We start from the raw sequence: 8661 nt of genomic DNA on the forward strand, positions 1-8661 counted from the left end.
CTTGTAGATCTGCTATTTTCAAATAGCCGAAATGAATATAGGTCTGAAGTTGTTAATGTAAGTTCTCTAATAATAATCCAAATCCACAAAGTAACTAGTAACTTTGTGGATAACTATTTACTATGGACACCCTGTGTGTCTGGAATAACGTTTGAATTGAATAGTAAGCCTTTCAAATCATTGTAGTGAAGTATAAGTATAATATTTGGAACAGAAAAAATCAATGACCATACATGAAGCTAGTTAGCATTTGTTTTGTTTTTTGTTTTTTAGGTTTTTAGAACTTTGATTATATTGTGTTTTTTCTAGATAGATATCCATTTGCATTTGTTATATTGTTGATGATGTACTGACATATTATCTTGTTTATTATTGTGATGTTATCTGCTTATTGTAAGTCGCTTTGGATTAAAAGCGTCTGCTAAATGCCTAAACTGTAAACTGTAAACTGAACCGAGATGTAGTGGAGTAGACGTACAAGTATTGGAAATTGGAAATAAGTACAAATTCCTCCAAATTGTACTTAAAGGAGGACTTCACCACTTTTCAACCTGTCTTCATATAATAGGTCCTCACTAATGTTCATAATAAAATAGCACAATTTTTTTCTACTCAGTCTGGGTCTCATAGGAGAGCTGTCAAATCCTTCCACCGGTGACATCATCGTTTGACAGATTTTTTTTTAAACAATATTTTTGAAAAGCAATATTTAGATTTTTATTATCACGAGAACAATGGCTTCCACTTTAACATTGCAACTTTTCAGGAATAGAAAACCTGCAGTTTCTATTAGCTTGCATTTCCCATTGATGATGTCACCGGTGGAAGGATTTGACCCACCCACAGCTCTCCTATGAGACCCAAACTGTGTAGATTTTTTTTTTTTTTATATTTTATCATGAAAATTAGTGAGGACCTATTATATGAAGATAGGTTGAAAAGTGGTGAAGTCCTCCTTTAAAGGGATATTCCACTTTCAAAAAAACTTTTTGTCATTTTATCGTCAATACATTAAAAGATTATAAAAAATAAATGAAAAAGGTTATCGAAAAAACACAGCCTGCTCACGTATTCTGAGGGTGTCAGGAGTCACCAGAAAAAATGACCGTTGTTTTCATTGAATCTATCATGGTTAAAATGGAGTTTGAAGTTATAATGGGTTTGTATAGGAAGGCCCTGGAAGGTGGCAAAATGGGGAAAATTAATATCAAATATCTAAATACTGAATGAAGAAATTCAAAAACTGTCCTGGGTGTTCCTAAAAGCCTGATTAGAAAATAAAATTACCAAAAGTTTTTTTGAAAGTGGAATATCCCTTTAAGTACAGTGGTTCAGTAAATGACTTAGTTGCTTTACATCACTGCTCAGCAAACATTATGTCCATAAAATATGTGTGATTAATAATGTGTGCGCGCATGCGCGCGCGCGTGTGTGTGTGTGTGTGTGTGTGTGTGTGTATGTGTACAGTCTAAATACAAGGAGGCGGTGAAGAATGAGATGAGCAACTCTCTGTTCCATCGACTGCCGGAGACCATGGAGACGCAGCGAGTTAGAGAGGTCACACAACTGCAGAGTGAGGTACCCACCCACGCACGCACGCACGCACGCACACACACACACACACAGACATGCACGCACGCACGCATGTTCATCTTACTTTTTTGATGTTGCCAGAAAAAGTACAAAAAAGTACTAAAGTAGGAAAGTACTGTCCGTACTCTCAACTAGAGGGTAGAACGGGTCTGCCCGGAACCAAATACCCGAGAACCAAGCTGTTTTGGGTCTAAAATATCGGTGTGCCGTTCGGGCAAGGGTCGGATAAGGTCCAATTGCCATGGGTCTCGTTCGGGGCTTACAAATAAATAAATAAATATATATGTGTGTGTGTTAGTGGTGCGCGGATGGGCTCTGAGCGTCATCCAAATCCGCCCGCAAAATTCATCAACCGCCCATTATCCAACCGCATTAATTATATCATCCAATTTACAGAACCAATCGCAACCGCCACCCGCATCTTCCACAATGTCAAATTATTATTATTTTCTGGTATTCTCAGTTTTCTTAGATCACAGAAATGGATTCAAGCCTACAGAATGTCTGTTCGTCTTTTTTCCTTTTTCTTTTAATCAATCGGCGATGCGCTGCGTTGCGCTGAACATAATTTATGAGGTGAGGTCGCTCTAATAAATTAACCTAACCTATGCAATAGCATGCTATAAGCAGCAGTAAACACTAGTTGTCAACTAAGCCTAGGCTACTTACTTGTACTGTAACCATTTTTATTATATGAATCCACGGCACTTCTCACACAACATACAGACGGGAGGAGGAAGGCAGGAATGCACGCACAGGCAGGCACACGCGTGCACACACACACACACACACACACACACACACACACACACACACACACACAGATAAAGACAGCGCCACGAGGCAGAGAGAGCGAGAGAAAAAGAGAGAGAAATGGACACACGCAGCTTGCGAGCAAATATGCGCGATGGAGCTATATGAGAGGTTTAACTTTTTAGAACGGCAACCAGCGCAAGGCTTGCTGATGGCTTTTTTACGTTGTGAGCTTGCAGACCAGCTATTATCGGCATGCAACATGCCGTACGACGAAGTCATAAGTCAGGCTTTACCTGAGAGACGAACGAGGAGGCGAAGCACACACAGTGACAGCGGCGCTTCAAAGTGAACGCAAAGAGGAGATGATGCGCTACCGGGCGCGGTGCGAACGTGCGCCGTTCACAAACGCCAGAATGAACGCGTACACACTGCTGTCACACACCAATGAAACCCAGCAGGCTGCGGCCTGCTGGATATCATGTTGTGTTCTGTCATAAGTGTCTGTTTGTACGTATGGCCAGGGTCACAATGGCCAAGCTTTGTGGGGCGCTTAATACAATTAAAGACATTTTGCTGTGATTTCTTTCCCCCCTACACCATAATGGTCGGATATTATGATTATACTTTGAGCTCAGAAGTAGAGAAACCGTTAAATTAGAACATAGAGGGTCCCCGAAGGGTTCCCAGTTCGAATCCGGGCTCCTCCAGAGTTAGTGTCGGAGAGTCCTTGAGCAAGACTCTGAACCCCTAGTTGCTCCCGGTGAGCAGGTTGGTGCCTTGCATGGTTTCCACCGCCATCTGTGTATGAATGTGTGTGTGTAATGTGAATGTGAATGTAATGCACAATCTATGTAAAGCGCCTTTGATAAAGACGCTATATAAATGCACCATTTATCATTTATAAGTGTATATCTTATTTCTACTGTATATTGTGTCTCTGCAGAACAAGTATAAGGAAGAAGCTAAGAGTCATCAGAGTGTCAGTGTGTTCTCTCAGCTCCCACAGACCATGGACACCCAGTTTAACAAGACCGTCTCTGAGATACAGAGCCAGGTCAGTGCAGTCGACTCTACTGTTCACAATACACTACGTAAAAGATAACGTCTGGCTCAGCGGTCATTATCGAGTGATAACAATCCCGACAGGATGATATGGCAGCTGTCGGGATTTTTATCACTCGATAATGACCGCTGAACAAGACGTTATCGCGCTTATTACACGGCTACTTTTAGAATAAATAATTTGACTAAAAACAAAACAAAGTATTTCCTTACTGACAGTAGTGAAAGTGTTCCACAAGTGTTGTGCTGGGCGTCCCCCCAGCCCAGCGCAACATGGTTGCCTTGGAAAACAAGGAAGTGTTGATCAAATAAAATCTAATTTTCTGTTACTGCATCATCTATTTCTCACTTCAAATATTTTTAAAAACATTCTTGAGAGCATCGTTTAGTTGTAAAGGACAACTGTGTGTTTGTTTACATGGCTGCCATGTTGGATACGGGTAGTAAAGTTTAAATCACGAAATAAATGAATTTGTTCATCCTGGTATTATGTAGATTTGTGATTATTGAGACTAATGCGATTCTGTGTGTTTTCCAGGTCAAATACAAGGAGGAGGGGAAGAAGAGCATGTCTCACAGTATTTACTCTCATCTACCAGAGACCTCTGAGACTCAGTTTGCTAAAACTGTCTCTGAACGACAGAGTGAGGTGAGCATTCCCAGACCCGTTTGAAAGAGAGATGATGTGACACTCTTTAATCTGGCCGCTACGTGATCATGTGGTTCATGTATCGCTAGTAGTGCTTCAACACTCATTTTCAGGATTTAATAATTGTGGGCTCGCTGAAAGGTGAGACCAGTATGTTCGCTCAAATCTTTATAGACCAACTATATTCTCCTCAAGAAAATGAATGAATGTACAAAGGCAGGGCCTTTAGCCAATGAGGGAGCAGGGTTCTTGGTGACATCACCACCAACAAGTGCAACCAGTGTGAACACGTGCGAAATAACAAGTTCAGTTTGTCCCACAGTTGAGCACAAAGCACTTCTAACCTCGGAGAAGAACATTGGACATCTCTTTGTGACATCATGGTATAGTGACGTCATAGTGCTGAAGAGCAAATGTACAGCTAATACAGTTGCACTTATTGACATCATCACACAATGGTTATCACGACGACATACTAATTGTCCTTTAAAACTGAATTGACAAATAAATAATAGACATTCAGCAAGAGCAAGAAGAAACTTTTGCTGAACGCGATTGGAGAGAACTACTGATGTTTGCTTGGACGGTACGCCTGAACGGAGGCCCAAAGAGACCCTTCCGTGCTGCTGTCACAGTGGAGCACGAGGTGTTCTCCTTTGGAAGAGATGACAACAATGACAGCGATTACATTGAGGTTCGAGTCTTCAACACAGTGTCTTTGCGCTGGATGAGGTTGTCCGCAGTTACGCCTGGAAGAGGAGAACTTCGCCTTGAGGTTTCCTCCAGTCGCCTCTGCCACACAGCTGTGCTCATAGAATATACCATCTACATCTGGGGAGGGCTTATTGTCAAAACACCAACCAAGTACTGCAACGTTCTTTATGCATTTGATGTCGACACCCACAGATGGTTTAAACCCAAGATTTCTGGAAGTGTTCCAGAGGCGAGGAGCGATCACTCTGCCTGTGTCTTGTGGAAGGTCATGTTTATCCATGGAGGATACAACTCTGTGAATGGATACCATAATCATAATGACATCTACAAGATCGATACAAGCACAATGTTCTGGTCTTTAATTAACACCAAAGGTACACCACCACCTGCTTCAGAATGTCACTCTGCCACCATCATAGGGACAAAGATCTTTGTATTTGGAGGCTACCCGGGTCACACGCCGTACCACAACAAGACCAGAGTGTTTGACACAGAGACCAACTGTTGGCTAAACACAACTCTAGAACAGCTTCTTCCAAAAGAACGCAGGAGTGATTCAGCCTTTGTCTACAATGGAGAGCTGTACATATTTGGTGGATACAATTGGGGAGAGAGATTGAATGATCTGTGGAAATTAAACCCGGAGACCTTCTCCTGGAAGAAGGTTGAGCCCAAAGGAAAAGGCCCTGGTGGGATGTATAGGATGTGCTGTTGCATTGTGGGAGATTGTGTCATTCTCTTTGGAGGATATGACAAACCTGATGACCTGTACATCTTAGACTTAAGTCCTAGTCTGAAGACGCTATGCAAGCTAGCTGTTATTCAGTACGGACGGAAGCGGTCTGGACTCCCACACAACATCAGGTGGGAACTGGCAGCCATGACTACCAACAGCAACATCTAAACCCTCTTCCACAAGAAGGAAAGAAAAATGTGGCACAGAACTTCCACTTCTCCATAACATCTTCACCACTCGTAAGACGTAAGATCAGAACATCTCAGACACCAGCCACCCCGCCCATACCCTGTTCTTAGCCTTACATTAAGATACTCCTACCGAGACTTCTGCATTGTGACGTTGGGGCAACGGTAGGAGCGTCTTACAGACATTCTACAGACGTTCTGCCAACTCTAAGTTGGAAGCCTTGTTTAATGTATTAGTCCGTATTTTGCAACCAGTAAGACTCCCTAATCGGGCCCTGTCCCTAGAGTGAAGGTAGTGTGTGCAAAAAAGGCACTTAACACATTTACTGCCACCTTTAAAAATCGACTTACCCAGTTCCCTGCCACCAACTTTTTACATTTCTTTTCTTCTAATTCTGTGTTGGTGTGAGAATGTCAAACCATGCACCATATGAAAGATGAGAGTCTCTAGTTACACACTTCATCGGCCGCCAGCAACAAAGGGTTAATGGTCTTTCTCAAGATCACGTGGCACCGCTGCTTTGACTGTGATTGGCTGGGGGAGGCTGGGTCTTTCCTGCAATGAGAGCCCTTGTGTAACCGATCTAGTCACACGATTGGTCCAGCGTGGGTCACATGACACAGTGTAAGATGGCCACTAGCAGACAGAGAGTGATAAACATGTAAACATGTATTCTTTGCCATGTTTTGGATGTAAAAGTCTGTTTTTGAGAAAATGGAGATTTCTTTTTGGGGATATAATGCATTCTCTATGGCCGGGCTTCACTTCACATGCACGCCCAATGTGCATTGTAATCGAATCGCGGACTTTTACCGATTCACACGGGACCGGAGCGACGTACTGTAAGTAATTAATGTAAAATCATTAATTATGATAAATTTACAACTCGGCCAACTCGGGCAGTGGCATGAGTAGACACCGGGCACAGCTCGGGCAACTCGGGGGGTGGCAGCAATTCAGGCTTTTGCAAATCCCGCCCCATTCTGCCCTGTTACTATGGTGGGACATTTGACCCTGGGCAGATTGTTTTTATAGTGGCAGTGAATGGGATTTTTTTATTTTTTCATAGCCTCATTACAGCTATATAAAGTACCAAAGGAAAAACATCTAGGTGATATTAATAAAAAGGGAAGACAAAGGTACAGTAGTTACATTGCAAAACAGGGGGTTTCCCCAAAAATACATGTTTTAATTTGTTTAATCCCAGTGGGACAGAATCATCCATTGCAGATTCTTTTATAGTGGAAGTGGATGGGATTTTTTTATTTTTTCATAGCCTCATTACAGCTATATAAAGTACCAAAAAAACCACATCTACGTGATATTAATAAAAAGGGAAGAAAAAGGTACAGTAATTACATAGCAAAACAGTAGTTTTCCCCCGAAAATATATGTTTTAATTAGTTTAATCCTCTGGATCAGAGAGAGAATAGAAATAGAAAGAGAAAGCGCATTGCATCTTGGGTAGGAAGAGGAGAGCCAGATTATAGTTCTCCTCACATAATAGGCTGGCTTTTCGTATTTCTGCCCATTTAAAATATATGTACCCAATCGTAACTCTTAGACCATGGATAAGGTCCATGTGAACTAGTTTGTTGAAGCTTATTCATTATGATGAGCGAGATCGCTATCACCGCCCGCGGCCGTACTGGACGAACGCCGTGTCGCGCAGAGCGGACAGTTGTTGAAAGCCTGAAGCAACATTCTCCACTGCACAAACTCCACCCCCGATAGCAAAAAGTGAATGGTTTTTTCTGGTTGGCCAGTCAGGGAGTCTCAGGGACCAATCAGAAGGCTGACAAACGGTGAATTGTGTTAAATCATGTACAAAAATACTCAAAATACTTCAAAGTACTCAAAAAATACTCAAAAATACTTAAATGGAAAGAAAAAAACAAAAATAGCAAGACAGAGTCCTTTGCATAAACCCAGTGCTTTATATACAATTTATACAAGCATACATGGGGAAAGATACAGGAAACCTAAAAGTCATCATCAACAACTTCAGTGGCAGGATGAACTGCCACACTCCTCCCATCCAAAAAAACTTACCGGAGCATCGAATCTCACACCACCCGTTTTAGGGTGGTGTGAGAGTGAGAGTGAGAGTGGAAATATAGTGGCCCTCTGGAGTGAGTGTGGAAATATAGTGGCCCTCTGGAGGGAGTGTGGAAATATAGTGGCCCTCTGGAGTGAGTGTGGAAATGTAGTGGCCCTCTGGAGTGAGTGTGGAAATATAGTGGCCTTCTGGAGTGAGTGTGGAAATATAGTGGCCCTCTGGAGTGAGTGTGGAAATATAGTGGCCCTCTGGAGTGAGTGTGGAAATATAGTGGCCCTCTGGAGTGAGTGTGGAAATATAGTGGTCCTCTGGAGTGAGTGTGGAAATATAGTGGCCCTCTGGAGTGAGTGTGGAAATATAGTGGCCCTCTGGAGTGAGTGTGGAAATGTAGTGGCCCTCTGGAGTGAGTGTGGAAATATAGTGGCCCTCTGGAGTGAGTGTGGAAATATAGTGGCCCTCTGGAGTGAGTGTGGAAATATAGTGGCCCTCTGGAGTGAGTGTGGAAATATAGTGGCCCTCTGGAGTGAGTGTGGAAATATAGTGGCCCTCTGGAGTGAGTGTGGAAATATAGTGGCCCTCTCCATCATCAAAGTTGCCCACCCCTGATCTGAGGTGTCCCCCTCCTTGTGGTTGCAGAAGCATTTCCACGGCTCCCTTCCACCATTATTATGGTTGTGTTGTGTTGTTGGTTATGTAATAATCTCTTGCTGGTGTGATTTCCCCACGCAGGCCAAATATAAAGAAGCAGGGAAGAAGCAGGCAGCCAGCAGTCTGTACCATCTGTTACCTGAAACCATGGACACCCAGCACGCTAGAGAGGTCACTGACTTACAGAGCCAGGTATGCACGCACGCACACATTCACACACACACACACACACACACACACACACACACACACACA

The 8661-nt window shown here is 42.8% G+C and overlaps 1 protein-coding gene across 1 annotated transcript in view; it reads left to right on the forward strand.

Annotated features, from left to right (window-relative positions):
• Window positions 1-8661, forward strand: part of nebl (nebulette) — a gene marked incomplete at both ends in the record, with an annotated part of 261471 nt that overhangs the window by 193532 nt on the left and 59278 nt on the right. The window lies entirely within an intron of this gene.

Source organism: Nannobrachium achirus (genome assembly GCF_963921795.1).
Source record: "Nannobrachium achirus genome assembly, chromosome: 21".
In the NCBI taxonomy this organism is placed as follows: Eukaryota; Metazoa; Chordata; class Actinopteri; order Myctophiformes; family Myctophidae; genus Nannobrachium; species Nannobrachium achirus.